This window comes from Cervus canadensis, chromosome 4, assembly GCF_019320065.1.
Source record: "Cervus canadensis isolate Bull #8, Minnesota chromosome 4, ASM1932006v1, whole genome shotgun sequence".
In the NCBI taxonomy this organism is placed as follows: domain Eukaryota; kingdom Metazoa; phylum Chordata; class Mammalia; order Artiodactyla; family Cervidae; genus Cervus; species Cervus canadensis.
The window spans coordinates 77,583,785-77,598,398 of NC_057389.1; the positions used below are offsets into that span (position 1 = coordinate 77,583,785).

A 14,614-nucleotide genomic window follows, 5' to 3' on the forward strand; every position below is an offset into this window, starting at 1 on the left:
GACACACGAATTATTTAGCAATGTGGCTATTACATTTCCAAGTATTGGGGGATTTCTTCCTGTCAGTTTCTAATATAATTCCATATGCCAGAAAACATAATTTGTATGACTTGAATTCTCTTAAATGTATTGAGACTCATTTTGTAGTCTAGATTATGATCTATCTTAGGAAGTATTCTGTGTGAAATTGGATACAATGTATATTCTGCTGTTATTAGGAGAATCTTCCTTAAATATCAGTTAGCTTGAGTTTATTGATAGTAGTCTTCAGATATCCTATATTGTTACTGATTTTCTATCTACTTACTCTTTCAATCATTAAGAAAAAGGTGTTGAGATCTCTGTATATAGTTGTGGATTTTTCTATTTCTTTTTCCATTTCTGTGTATGCTTGCTTTATGTATTTTTAATCTCTGCTATTGATGACATAAAAATTTAGGATTGTTATCCTCTCAAATCCTCAACTTTATCTTTTGAAATGATCTTTTTTATTCCTGGTAATATCCTTTGCTTGGAAATTTATTGTGTCTAATATTACTACTCTAGCATTATTTTAAATTAAATTTTCATGTATTTATTTCCATTGTTTCACCTTTAATCATTCCATAACTTTATTTAAAGTCATAGATTTTTTTTTTAATAGATGGTGTATAATTAGTTCTGACTTTTCATCTGTGTTTCAGTTTGGATAATTAGCAACTCTGTGTTTTCAAGTTTCCTGATGTTTTTCTTTTTATTTAGCTGATTTGGCTCTGCTATTCAAACAACCCTTTGGAGATCTTTCCTTAGTACGCTGGGCTATCAGTGAGGTCTCTTCATTATGACTTAGCAGAACATATATATCTCTCAGCTCTGTGTGAACTTGGAGATTGCTTAGATTAAAAATTCCCTATATTTCTTTGCTTCCTGGCTTTGTAACATGTGTGCCTGTGCTCAGTCGTGTCCAATTCTTTGCAACCCCATGAACTGTAGCCTGGAGGCTTCTCTGTCCATGGGATTTTCCCAGCAAGGGTATTGGAGTGAGTTGCCATTTCTCTGGGGATCTTCCCCACCCAGGAGTTGAACCCATATGTCCTGCATTGTAGGCAGATTCTTTTTTTTTATTTTATTTATTTATTTTACTTTACAGGATTGTGTTGGTTTTGCCATACATTGACTTGAATCTGTGTAGGCAGATTCTTTGCTGCTGAGCCACTTGGTGTGATTTGCTTGGAGTCCCACTCTATGAACTATGATTTTTTTTTTCTAAAAAGGTCTACAGCCAGAAAGACAGTATGACTGTAAGACTTGCCTCAGTAATTTCCTTCTCTTCAGGGATCGCAGTCATGTGCTGCCTGGTGCTTAATGTCTGAAAAGAGATGCTTCTTGTAAATTATCCCATTTTCTATTTACTTATAGTGGGGGCAGCAAGTCTGCTACCATTTACTCCATTGCAGAAGTGGAAATTCTCTTTCTAGTTTTTAATTCTGTTGATGTACTGAATTTCATTACTAATAGTGACATTGATATTTAAAATCCTACTTTATATTATTCATTTAATACATTTTTGGATAATTCCACTAATATTTTAATTAGGAATTTTATATTTGCATGCATAAGTGAGGCTTGCATATAATGTTTTAATCCTTTTTTTCTTTGACTTAATATCAGTTCTGGTAATTTGCAAATTTATTTAGGACATTAAAAATTTTTTTACATGTTATTGAAAAATTTTTTTAATTTTGAATTTATACATTGTGTCTTAAGTCTCCCAAGAAGATATCTGTATCAAATGCTTTTTTTAGGAGGTGGAGGAGGTTTGATATCATGGATTGTCTTAAAAATTTTTTTAACTGAAGTTTAGTTTATATACAATGTTGTGTTGGTTTCTGTATAGAACAAATTGACTCCATATATATATATATATATATATATATGTATGTACATATATATCTGTATATTGGACTGATATATTTGGATTTTTTAGCTTTTCTTTTTAAGTTTTCATTTTGCTAAATATTTTTCATTTCATCTAGGTTTTAAAATGTACTCATATATTTATATCTGTAATTATTTTGTTATTTGGAAAATTTCCCCATTTATTTATGATCCTTTCTCACTTCTAATGTTTTAAAATTTGTTTAACATTTTGGGGTGTATTTGCCAAATTTGTGCCTATTTTTTCTTTCACATAATACATTTTATTATTTTTAAAGTAGGTGGAAATTTTTAGTGAAGGTTAGGAAAATAAAAGGGCTGAGGAAAGAAGACAGCATTATATGCAGAGAGAGACAACACATGCAAAACATGCTGTTGAGAAGGGAAAATTATGCGGGATAACGAGATAGAGAGGGAAGGAGTGAAGAACTTTGACAAACATCCTCAAAATTAGGCAGGAAACTTCTGAGTTGAAACAGTGGATGATGAAAAACATTACAATGTTTATAAGCTTCAGAGGCTTGTAGTGTAACCATATACTAAAGAAAATATCTTCAGCAGCTTTGGGTATGTTGACATGTGCAGATACTGAAGACAGAAATATCTTCTTGGGGTGTTGTTGCAGAAGGTCAGGTGATAACACAGGTTAATTTAGATGAGTTATTTTGAAAATGGAATAACAAACCCAGAATGACTATTGAGGACCATATGACTGAACAGACACAAATGTGAGAATATATGTATGTGGTTTCAGTTGTGGGGAAGAGAAAGAACACTGCAAAGTGGTAAAGATTTTGAGAACTGGAAAGTGGTATAATTAATAATGATAAAGAATTGGGTAGAGATGCCTAGTGGAGGATGTGAGGATCGTCTACATGGAGTCAGCTCCGGATGCGTAGTTAGTGTGAGATATTTAAGTGTAGAAGTTCTACAGACATCCTAGAGACATGGATAAAATATTGGACCATTATCAAGGTCACCAGTGACCTCAGGGGTCTTGCTACCCTACGCCTCTGGAAGTACTTTTATGTGATTGATAGCTGTCTTGGCTCCTTTGAATCCTGAAATTAGAATGAGTCCTGAGTTTTCCAGGAGACTCGTACCATGTGAGTGGGAGAAAGGTCAGGTAAATTAAAAAATTTTTAATGTGCTGGGAGATTAATATGGTTCACTTGGGGGTATTTGAAAATTAAAGATATCTTTATCAGGGAAAACTTAGGGACAAGAGAATAATGACATAGTTTTTTAATTCCTTTTTATTTTTTGATAATCAACAGAAGCACTCAATTCTGAAGGGAGGGTCCTGTGCTCTGATGGTCCTTTCTTGTATTCCCTACCCTTGCTCTCACTGGGAAGGCCAGACCCTGTCACTGTAGCAACTGTAAATATAACATTAAGGTCCAGACCGACAAGGTGCCATTGTAACACTCTGACCTCGCTGTTTTAAGTCTAGTAATAGCTGTTGTTTTAAAACACAGCGTTTAACAGCAGTTGTTTTCCAAATAATGTAGCATGTTTCCCCTTACTCTAATAGCTTATTTAAAGAGCTATTTTCCCAAGTTACCCAGGGATGTTGGAAATAATTTCTGCATTTCCCCTGGCTTTATATTCTAGTTGTCAAAAAGTCAAAACACAAACACTAGCTGAACAGACTCAGTTGCATCTCAACATGGTAATTGTTAAATCACTCAGTAGGAAGAAAACAAAAAAAAAAAAAAAAAGAAGTCACACAAGGAGTTATTATTATGCATATGCATTTTTAATGTCTGATTCTCTGTGTAACCTTAAATTACAATGCAGGTTAAATTTCCCTGGCTGATTTATAAGCATAATGTAAACTCTAGACACAGTTAATGATATTGCCATGTAAAACTGTTCTGTTGCAATCTAAAGACCTTGCTTAGCACTGCAAAGCTCTGGGCTCATTTCAATGTGATCATTGAGGCACTATGCAGAGATTATGCATTTATTGTATTTTTTTCATGAATACATGAATGAATAATAAGTTCAACAAACAAGAGTTTCCTACTGGGAATGTCAAACAAATCATTCTGCAAAGTGCTCTGAATTTCAATCAATCACTCCCCATAACACTTGTCCCGCTGAGGTCTTCAGCTTCAGCAGAGTCAGCACTTAGAAACCCTACAGACAGCCATCCATGGTAGGAGACACAGGGTGTAAGGGTGTAAGAGTGTAAGAGTGCAGAGGACATATGCCATTGAGCTGTCCTCTTCTCTTTACGGGGCATCCTTGCTAAAGTCCCTATTGGTTGCTTCTGTACTGGTAGACACCTAGTGTACTGGTGAATCATATACCTATAATCTTGCTTCCACCTTACCCCTGCTGTTACCTATAAGCTGAAATCTAGAAGCATTAATGGTTAGCTCAGTAGAGGGAAAGTGTCCACTTCAGGTAAATGGAAAAGACAGAGCAGCATTACTTATATGTGAAATCTAAAATATGATCCAAAGGCTCTTATATACAAAATAGAAACAGACTCACAGACGTAGAAAAAAAATTTATGATTACCAAAGGGGAAAGGGGAGGAGGAGGAGGGATAAATTAGGAACTGCGGATTAGCAAACACAGACTACTACATATAAAATTGATAAACAAGAAGGACCTACTGTATAGCACAGGGAACTATTTTCAGTATCTTATGATGGAAAAGAATATGAATATATATATATATATATATATATCTGAATCACTTTGCTATGTACCAGAAACTAATACAATGTTGTAAGTCAACTATACCTCAAAAATTTTTTTTAAAAATGAAAAAAAAAAGAGTGGTATTACAACATTGTGATGCTTTTATGACCCAGATGAATGGTGAGATTGGACTATTGAGTATGAAGACACCAGCAAAGACTTGTTCAGAGAGCATGGAATCTTCATCTTAGCAGGTATCACTTGATGATCTGAAATTGAAGTTTGGTGCCTTTATCTTGGGGAATCCTTATTTTCATCTTAGAGGGTTCGCACTCCTCTTCTGGGGTCTTGATTTATACTGACACAGAAGAAGGAGAGGCTTAAAGCAGAGAACAATCCTTTATTTGGTGTTGTTTGTCCAAAGGTAGTTTTAGGACATGCAATTCTTTCTATGAATCTGTTTCCTCTTTCTGACCTTTTGCCTACATTGTGACCTGCAGCAACTTCTCCCAGGAAGGGGATGCCAGTTTGAGGTAGAGTTCCTGGGGCTTGAGGTTGCGTGTTCCATATGAAGAAACTTGCCCATATACCTAGGAAGCTTGCTCTTCATCACCTACCAAATCAACAAATACCAACAAATTGAGTGAATTCCAAAGGCTGTGAGAGTCAGATTTCCACTTCAACATCAGTACAAATGCTTGTTTTATTTATAGCTTCTAAAATAAGAATCATATTCTTACTAGCTCTTATTAGACCCTTCTGACCACAGGACCTGTTCCGTATCTGTGGGATCAGATGTTGTCGGTTTTCATGGTTCATGGCGTGCCAAGCATAGTGATTACTTAATACAAGTTGATTCTGTTCTTCTCTTCCTATTCTTTTACATTCATCACACAAACAAATATCAACAGTTACAAATTTATCAAGTTTTGTTACAAAGATGCCTTCCCCACTATGAATCTGATATGAATAAATAATGTTATTCATTGCATTTTCTATAGAGGAAAGTAACTGGATGAAATGTAACAAGCATTTCAACCTCCAGGGCAGGCCCTGGATTATTCATTTGGTGTTGAAGAGTGTTTCCTATGGAAACAGGCCCTCAGAATTCTATAATGGGCTGATTGCCTGACTGGCTGTGTAGCACAGAACAAATGATATGACCTTTGTGAGACTCAGTTTTCTCATCTATAAAATGCAACAGCTGAACAGATTTTTTCCAAGGACACTTTGGTAATATAGCATAATTTTAAGAGCAAAGATTCTGGATCTAGCTGCTTGAGGTTCAAGTTCTTAGAGCTGTGATTATACTTAACTGCGCTGTGCTTCAGCATTCTCATCTGTGGAAAAGTCAGTCTAAGGATCAAATGAGTTGGTCATTCTAAGGATCTGTCCTTTTCACAGATCTGTAAATGTAAGCTATTTTGGATTCTGACTTCAATGGTTTTAATAATAATTAGCAATATTTAATAATAATATCTGCTGTTGATTGGGTAGCTAAAATGGACTGAATATCATTTATATTATCTTGTGAAAATGTCACAATAAATCGACAGTGAATGTACCGTGATCATCTCCATTTTACAAGTGAGGAAATGAGGCTGAGGGCTGAGCTAGTTCCCCCGGGGTCTGGCAATTAGTAAGGAACTAATGCTGAATGCTAGTTAGGAACTGGCTCTGCATGCCCGCCCTCCTTCCACTGTCCATTCTCACCCCACCGGCTCTGTCTCCAGGGCTCTGTTGAAATCATATCAGCCTGCAGGGTTTGCTGGAAGACAAAGGCAGGCAGAGTGAGGAGGGAGGCTCCTTTGCTTAGCTTCGTGTCAGACTGAAAAATACTCTGCTGAGTTGATTTCCACCGGTGTCGTTGCTGACTTTGGTTTCACACTTCATCACTGTTTGTCTCAATGGGTCCCACCTCCTTTCTTCCCCTACACCAAGCTGACCCTGCTTCTGAATCGGGCCCCAGTTCAGGGTGTTAGCCTTGCTGCACTCCTCCTTTGCTCCCGGTTGCTTTCACGGCACTGTTTGTTACCCTTTCAATCTTCTTTTCTTCTCTCTCCCCTCACTGTGTCTGCTCCTTCTCAGTAACAAAAGGTTAAAGCAGCTAACTCTGACTTACATTGTACACTCATCATTTCCTCTGGTTTCCCTCTTTATTGTGTGCGTGTGTGTGAGAGAGAGAGAGAGAAAAAGTGAGTGAGAGAGAAAGACCCTAGGGGAAAGAGGAGGAGAAGGAGAGAGAAAGGGAAAGAGAGATAGAAGCACTGCACTCTTTTCTGTAGCTTACCCATCAGAAATAACACTCAATGCTCTCTGGTGAGTGACAACATATCCGTTTCTTAATTGAGAGCCCAAGCATTCCCCACATGATGGTAAGCAAGAGATAAAACCGTGGCGTGTTTCTCAAAGTCCATTTAAGTCATTTATTTCTGCCAAGTCTTTAAAGTCAGGATTTGTTGTCCTAGGAGAGCGCATTACACTCTCAAAGGAGTGGGGAGTCCAGTGCTGCTTCAAGCAGAGGCAAGCATATCTAGATAGTTGTCTTACAAAGGCAAGCACACTCTCTGTTACTGATGATAGTGCTTATTTTAAATAAAAATGTACAGCTCTAGTCTCTGCCATACTTTTAATTGTCCATCAGAAGATTGTGACTAAGGAGGCAGTGAGCAGCTAGAAAGAACATCAGGTTATCTAAGGTGGGTTTACCTTTGAGTTTCTGAATCGAATAGGTAAAGGATTCTACTATTTGGCTCTCCTATTGTGACTGCACAGTGAGGCAGAGAGGGGAGAGATTCCTGTCTCACTTTGCAGTACTCTCTCATTTCTCCTTAGTTACTGATATGCACTGAAGTGCATATGTGTTTACTATTCATAGGGACAAATGTCAATCAATACAGTGAGAGCTAACACACAGGACACTTGATTGGGGAATGAGAGTTTGGGGCATTCCAAGCATATTTCATCACTAATAAAAAGTTTGAAGGGTGAGACACATTGCAATCATTACCCCTTAAACGTAGAAATTACAAAAACACAGGTCTCTGACAAGCTGATTATAGATATACAAAAACCTTCCATAAACCCCTCTTTTTGTCCATGAAACATATTTTTTTTTTCTTTTGCAGTTTGTGGAGTAGTAACTTACTGCTGTCAAAATGGTCTCTCTACTTCTGACTTTTCTCCTCTGTCTCCTCTGCTTTGAAGATTAAAGTTATTTTAGAATTAAAATAATCCATGCTAACTGCACTTCCAAATGTTCTTTCTGAAGTGTTTGTGCACATATACTATCATCAGAAGTCTTTTCTTGGATGTCTATGACCTTCAAAACGTTAGCAAAATCCATTTTGATACTAGAGGTTTACTAGTTTGTCCTTAATCTGTCATCTTGTCCAAAGAATAGATCCTCATTCCTTCCTATCAACCAGGGTCTCCACAAAATATCCTCAGACCTCTAAACCAAACATACTCAGTAAAACTCATCATCTCTTTTCTTTCCTTGTTCCAAACTCACTCCTTCCACTATGATATTGTTCCCAGTTAACAGCTTCATCACTCTTTACAACTGCCCTACTAGACACTTTGTATATTGTACACGAGGCAGGGATCAAGACCATCCCCAAGGAAAAGAAATTCAAAAAGACAAAATGATTGTCTGAGGAGGCCTTAAAAATAGTGGTGGATAGAAGAGAAGCACAAGACAAAGGAGAAAAGGAAAGGTATACCCATTTGAATGCAGAGTTCCAAAGAAGAGCGAGAAGAGATGAGAAAGCCTTCCTCAGTGATCAATGCAAAGAAATAGAGGAAAACAATACAATGGGAAAAACTAGAGCTCTCTTCAAGAAAATTAGGGATACCAACGGAATATTTCATGCAAAGATGGGCACAATAAAAGACAGAAATGGTATGGACCTAACAGAAGCAGAAGATACTAAGAAGCGGTGGCAAGAATATACAGAAAAACTACACCAAAAAGATCTTCATGACCCAGATAATCACAGTGGTGTGATCACTCACCTAGAGCCAGACATCCCAGAATGCAAAGTCAAGTGGGCCTTAGGAAGCATCACTATGAACTAAACTAGTGGAGGTGATGGAATTCCAGTTGAGCTATTTCAAATCCCAAAAGATGATGCTGTGAAAATGCTACACTCAATATACCAGCAAATGTGGAAAACTCAGCAGTGGCCACAGGACTGGAAAAGGTCAGTTTTCATTCCAATCCCAGAGAAAGCCAATGCCAAAGAATTCTCAGACTACTGCACAATTGCACTCATCTCACAAGCTAGTAAAGTAATGCTGAAAATTCTCCAAGCCAGGCTTCAGCAATACGTGAACTGTGAACTTCCAGATGTTCAAGCTGGTTTTAGAAAAGGCAGAGGAACCAGAGATCAAATTGCCAACATCTGCTGGATCATCGAAAAAGCAAGAGTTCCAGGAAAACATCTACTTCTGCTTTACTGACTATGCCAAAGCCTTTGACTGTGTGGACCACAACAAACCCTGGAAAATTCTGAAAGAGATGGGAATACCAGACCACCTGACCTGCCTCTTGAGAAACCTATATGCAGGTCAGGAAGCAACAGTTAGAACTGGACATGGAACAAAAAAATGGTTCCAAATCAGGAAAGTAGTATATCAGGCCGTATATTGTCACCCTGCTTATTTAACTTCTATGCAGAGTACATCATGAGAAATGCTGGGCTGAATGAAGCACAAGCTGGAATCAAGATTGCTGGGAGAAATATCAATAACCTCAGATATGCAGATGATACCACCCTTATGGCAGAAAGTGAAGAAGAACTAAAGGGCCTCTTGATGAAAGTGAAAGAGGAGAGGGGAAAAGTTGACATAAAGCTCAACATTCAGAAAACTAAGATCATAGCATCCGGTCCCATCACTTCATGGCAAAGAGATGGGGAAACAGTGTCAGACTTTATTTTTCTGGGCTCCAAAATCACTGCAGATGGTGACTGCAGCCATGAAATTAAAAGACTCTTGCTCCTTGAAAGAAAAGTTATGACCAACCTAGATAGCATATTAAAAAGCAGAGACATTACTTTACCAGCAAAGGTCCATCTAGTCAAAACTATATTTTTTCCAGTACTCATGTATGGATTTGAGAGTTGGACTATAAAGAAAGCTGAGCACCGAAGAACTGATGCTTTTGAACTGTGGTGTTGGAGAAGATTCTTGAGAGTCCCTTGGACTGCAAGGAGATCCAACTAGTCCATCCTAAAGGAAATCCGTCCTGAATATTCATTGGAAAGACTGATGCTGAAGCTGAAACTCCAATACTTTGGCCACCTGATGTGAGGAGCTGACTCACTGGAAAAGACCCTGATGCTGGGAGGGATCGGGGGCAGGAGGAGAAGGGGATGACAGAGGATGAGATGGTTGAATGGCATCACCGACTCAATGGACATGAGTTTGAGTAAACTCTGGGAGTTGGTGATGGACAGGGAGGCCTGGTGTGCTGCAGTCCATGGGGTTGCAAAGAGTCAGACATGACTGAGCAACTGAACTGAACTGAACTAGGCACTTTGGAATTAGTTGAAGCTTTGTCTATTTCTCCCCATTCTGCCTCCCCACCGCTGGGGCATACACTCCTTATCCTTGGTTTAGACATTGTACCTTTTCTGTCTTGCCTTTCCTACCACTTCAGGTTCTTACCATCTCATCATTAGATGACTTCAATGCCCTTTTAACAGAAACCCCTGTGTTCAGCCTTTTTTTTTCTTAAATCCATTCTTCCAATCGAGGCCAGGGAAGTAGTTCTAAAATCCGGGCTCATGAGTTCCCTTTCCCAACATTTGTGATGGCTGATCTTTGCATGAGACCAAATGCTAAAGAACGCATACTTGTGTCTCGTTCTCTTCCCAGTGTATTCACCGTATATCCTGCCCTATACTGAACAGACTGCTCACTTTCACTGTTCTTTCAAATCACCATGAAATTTTATATATCTACTTTTTTGACTAAAATGCCCTTCCATTTATCCATAGTAAACTGAAGTTAAGAGAACCATGTCTGTTTTGTCCAGTGTTAAATCCCAACCACCCACCACAGTGTGGAGCACAGAATGAATACAGAGATGAAAACTTATTTACCTCAGGAAACAAATACAGGCAAGAAAGAGCTAGAAATTGGATGTGTTGATTCTTACCTTCTAATTTTTTTTTCAAAATATTTGATGATTCAAAGATTTGAGAAAACATGTTTCCCAAGTTGTGTCAAGGAGATTCATTGGCCTTTAGTTGTTTAGCCCTGAGACTTCATACAATATGTATCAAACGCAAGTTGACATTTTCTGTGGGCTATAGGAAAGACATACATGGAATACACTGGGTTGCATTCTCTCTATGGTTCTAACGTCATAAACATAGCTATATTAGTGCTTCTCAAAATTTAATGTCCACGTAACCATCCCCCACAGGGATCTTGTTAAAATATGGATGCTGCTCCAAGAGGCCCAGTGACATCAGAGGTTCTGCGTTTCTAGCATGTTCCCAGTGGCGGCCATCATGCTGATCCCTGAACACACACTTCATGTAGCAAGGAGCTGAATAATTAGATACAGCCCAACCAGGTTCCCTGGAGGAGGGCATGGCAACCCACTCCAGTACTCTTGCCTGGAGAATCCCATGGTCAGAGGAGCCTGGTGGGCTACAGTCCATGGGGTCACAGAGAGTCAGACAAGACCAGAGTGACTTAGCATGCATGCACCCAGGTTAACTAGCGTTTTATTCTCTTTTGCTAAGAAATTTGTTGAATTTTAAAGATTTCTCTTCTCTATATCCCATGATAGTCTATAGAAATAAAAGTTCAGTTATTATAAAAATATGCAGAATGAATTATCTCGAGGCAATATGATGTCAATCAAACGGTAGTACAGACTGATGATAAACATGATGGGTGGGAAACGTTGTTGGTCTACAGCAGTTCTCTTCTCGGGTCTTATTTCAGAGGAGTTTTCTAAACTGCTGATTCTCCATGCCGATGCAGTAATCATAGGTCCATATTTCTTCAAGGAAATCCTTAGTATCATTAATCTGAAGGGGCATCAGAACTAATCTGGAGAATGCACTATGAAGATATTTGTAGCTATACTTTAATGAAAGTATGATTCCCTCCCTTTACCCAGGTGTCTATCTAGACATAGTAACTCCATCAGGGGTGATGTCATCTATCACTGCTTGACCAGCTGTATTCAGAGTGGTGAAAGGCAAACCTTTAATCTCACTGTTACCTGATGGACTTTGAAGAATTCAGAATATGACTAACCATATACAATATCAAAAAGAGATATAACAGCCGTCAGTAGTCAGTGAAACCTCTGGGCCTAGACTGCAATGCCGTTCAGCAGTGCCATTGTTGTTTAAGCTGATCCGTGTCTCATTACTGATGAGTAATGTTAAATTTGGTTTATGTAGCTATTGCACTGTATTAGTAAGGTGGGTACATATTTAAGTTGTATAATCTCTACACCCCCAGCTTTATTGATTATTGATTTTTTTTAAGGAAACTGACAATAAAAGACAACATGGATAGTAAATAGTTTGGTTCATAGAGACATTTCTATGTACTGCATAGACTCTATTTAAACATAAGTCTTCAGTTCAGTTCAGTCGCTCAATCATGTCTGACTCTTTGCGATCCCATGAATCGCAGCACGCCAGGCCTCCCTGTCCATCACAAACTCCCGGAGTTTACTCAAACTCATGCCTATTGAGTCGGTGATGCCATCCAGCCATCTCATCCTCTGTCGTACCCTTCTCCTCCTGCTAGATAAGTCTTACTGAAAGTTAGAATAACACAGAGTAATTCCCACTATAATTTGATCGATATAAGAGTGGGGGTTTACTGAGTCTGGGAAGGAAGTAGAGTGATTAATATGGGTGAAGATTTGTTTTATCTGTCTGGTTAATGGCAGTGCTCAGAACTTTATGAACAATGCTGGATACTGAATTATTAAATTTGATGGTTGTAGAATGATTTTAAAACTTAGTAACAAGTCCTCTTAAGTCTTAGGTGTGTCTGCTAAGTCACTTTAGTCATGTCCATCTCTTTGTGACCCTATGGACTATAGCCCCCCAGGCTCCTCTGTCCATGGGGATTTTCCAGGCAAGAATATTGAAGTGGGTTGCTGTGCCCTCCTTCAGAGGATTTTCCCAGCCCAGGGATCGGACCAATGTCTCTTACATCTCCTGCATTGGCAGGCAGATTCTTTACCACTAGTACTCCCTGGGAATCCCCTTAAATCTTATAAGGGAACTCCTATTTCTGCAACTCACAGAAGATGACATACTTGGTGGTTGACATAAAAATGGTCTGTTTTGGTAATGTTTTGAAAATTAACTTTCCCCCAGACACCGACCCTCCCCCTCCTCACCATTTCTAGACTGTTGGCTTTCTGGCATGATTGTTCAAGTGTGTTCCATTGGATCACACCAAATTCCCATTATAATCCTGGTTTTCAGGGAATGGTGTAGGCTGGAGCTGTTCACCTGGAAGTGGAAAAGATGATGTTCAGGAAGAGATCGTTATTGCACTGTTTTTTGTTTTTTTGCCCTGTTACTAAGAATCTGTCTGGGTATTTGACATTTCAGTGTTAAGACAGTTCCCAAGGTTCTGTTGGGGAAAAAAGTGGATGCTGAGTGACCACGTCTCCTTACAGCTGGTAGTTTATATCCAGGTGTTTATCCTGGAGTTTGCTTGAGTGATTTGACTTAACACTTTTAATGGGTGGTAGGCTCTGGGGGAGGTTCTTCTCTGCTATTCCTAGAGGAGATGGGCTGTAGAGGAAGGTGGGGTGGAAAGTACATATTGCCGAAGTGTGCAGTTGGGAGCCACATATTCTTCTTTAATTTTCAGGCTTTTTCTCTGCTTAACAGCTCTGACTGATGGCAGTGAGGGAGGAGGTTTGGTACACGTTTGGTGTTTCCTAAAGCACTCTGGAGGAAGAACAAAACATCCCCTTGATGGCGTTCTCTGCAGAACCCATTTCAGAATTAAACAGTTTGAGGTTCCGTTATGACTTTCATGGAGCCATGTCTGTTTTCCTATTGAGGTCATCATCTCCTGTTCCCCAGGGAATCCAAGGGACGTGTGAGTCATTGTCAATGAAAAATCACACTGAGAGTATATGATGTTGCCCTGTCAGATCCCAGAGTTGGGTGTTCCTGTATAAGATACACTGGACAACCTGATGAACCTATAAAGGTTTAAAGTAAGTATATGTGTGTTTTGAGTAAATATGAGTGAATTAGGATAGCTTTCATTTTGAGCCTGGCCTGAGAACCAGGAGACCTGGAACTCTGCTATTAATGGGCTTTGTAAATTTGGGTGAGCAGTTTGATGTTTTGATTTTTCCATTTTTCCATTTAAAAATAAGATTACATGATCTCTAAGGTCCCTTTTGGCAAACTGGTCCTATAATTCTCCTTTCATTTACCACAAAGGGTGCTCAGGCAGAGAATTCTTTGAGAACTTGTTTTTAACTTAAGATCAATCTGATGAATATTGCCAATGTAAAAAATAAATCATTATCAGGTGCATATGGTATTTGTAGTGTTGTTTGTTTCTTAAAGGCTAATCTTCAGTAAATTGCTTGATCATTTGGTATGCAACATGCTCTTGTGTATTACATACTGTATTTGTATTTTATATTTGGAAATGCCATTGAACATTGCATATGGTGGTTCTGAATTTGTCAATAATGTTCAATGTGCATTCCATAGGTGAACAGCCATGCAGTCCTTATATGGTGATACCCTTTTGCACTTTTAATAGAGTAATAGAGTAATTTTGTGCTTTGAATAGAATAATGTTTTGTACAATCAATGCACACATATTTCCTAGTCTTGTACATTCCCAAGTTATACTTTTAAGATGGAAATGATGATTAGAACAGTTCTGTATAGTAAAAGGGTTAACTTTATTTACTTATGTAGCTAACTGACCCTAAGGAGTAGTATTTTTCAGGGAAAAATTTGTAATAATGTTATTAACTTTTTAGGAATATTTTTGAGTAGCAAACTCA

General features: G+C 38.5%; 1 long non-coding RNA gene across 1 annotated transcript in view; it reads left to right on the forward strand.

The window, feature by feature from the left end:
- The window catches only part of LOC122440097, a 73,044-nt gene that overhangs the window by 13,763 nt on the left and 44,667 nt on the right, over positions 1-14,614 (forward strand). The window contains exon 3 of the long non-coding RNA XR_006269046.1: positions 13,665-13,801. This is a non-coding gene — a long non-coding RNA (uncharacterized LOC122440097). The remainder of the gene's footprint in view (positions 1-13,664; positions 13,802-14,614) is intronic.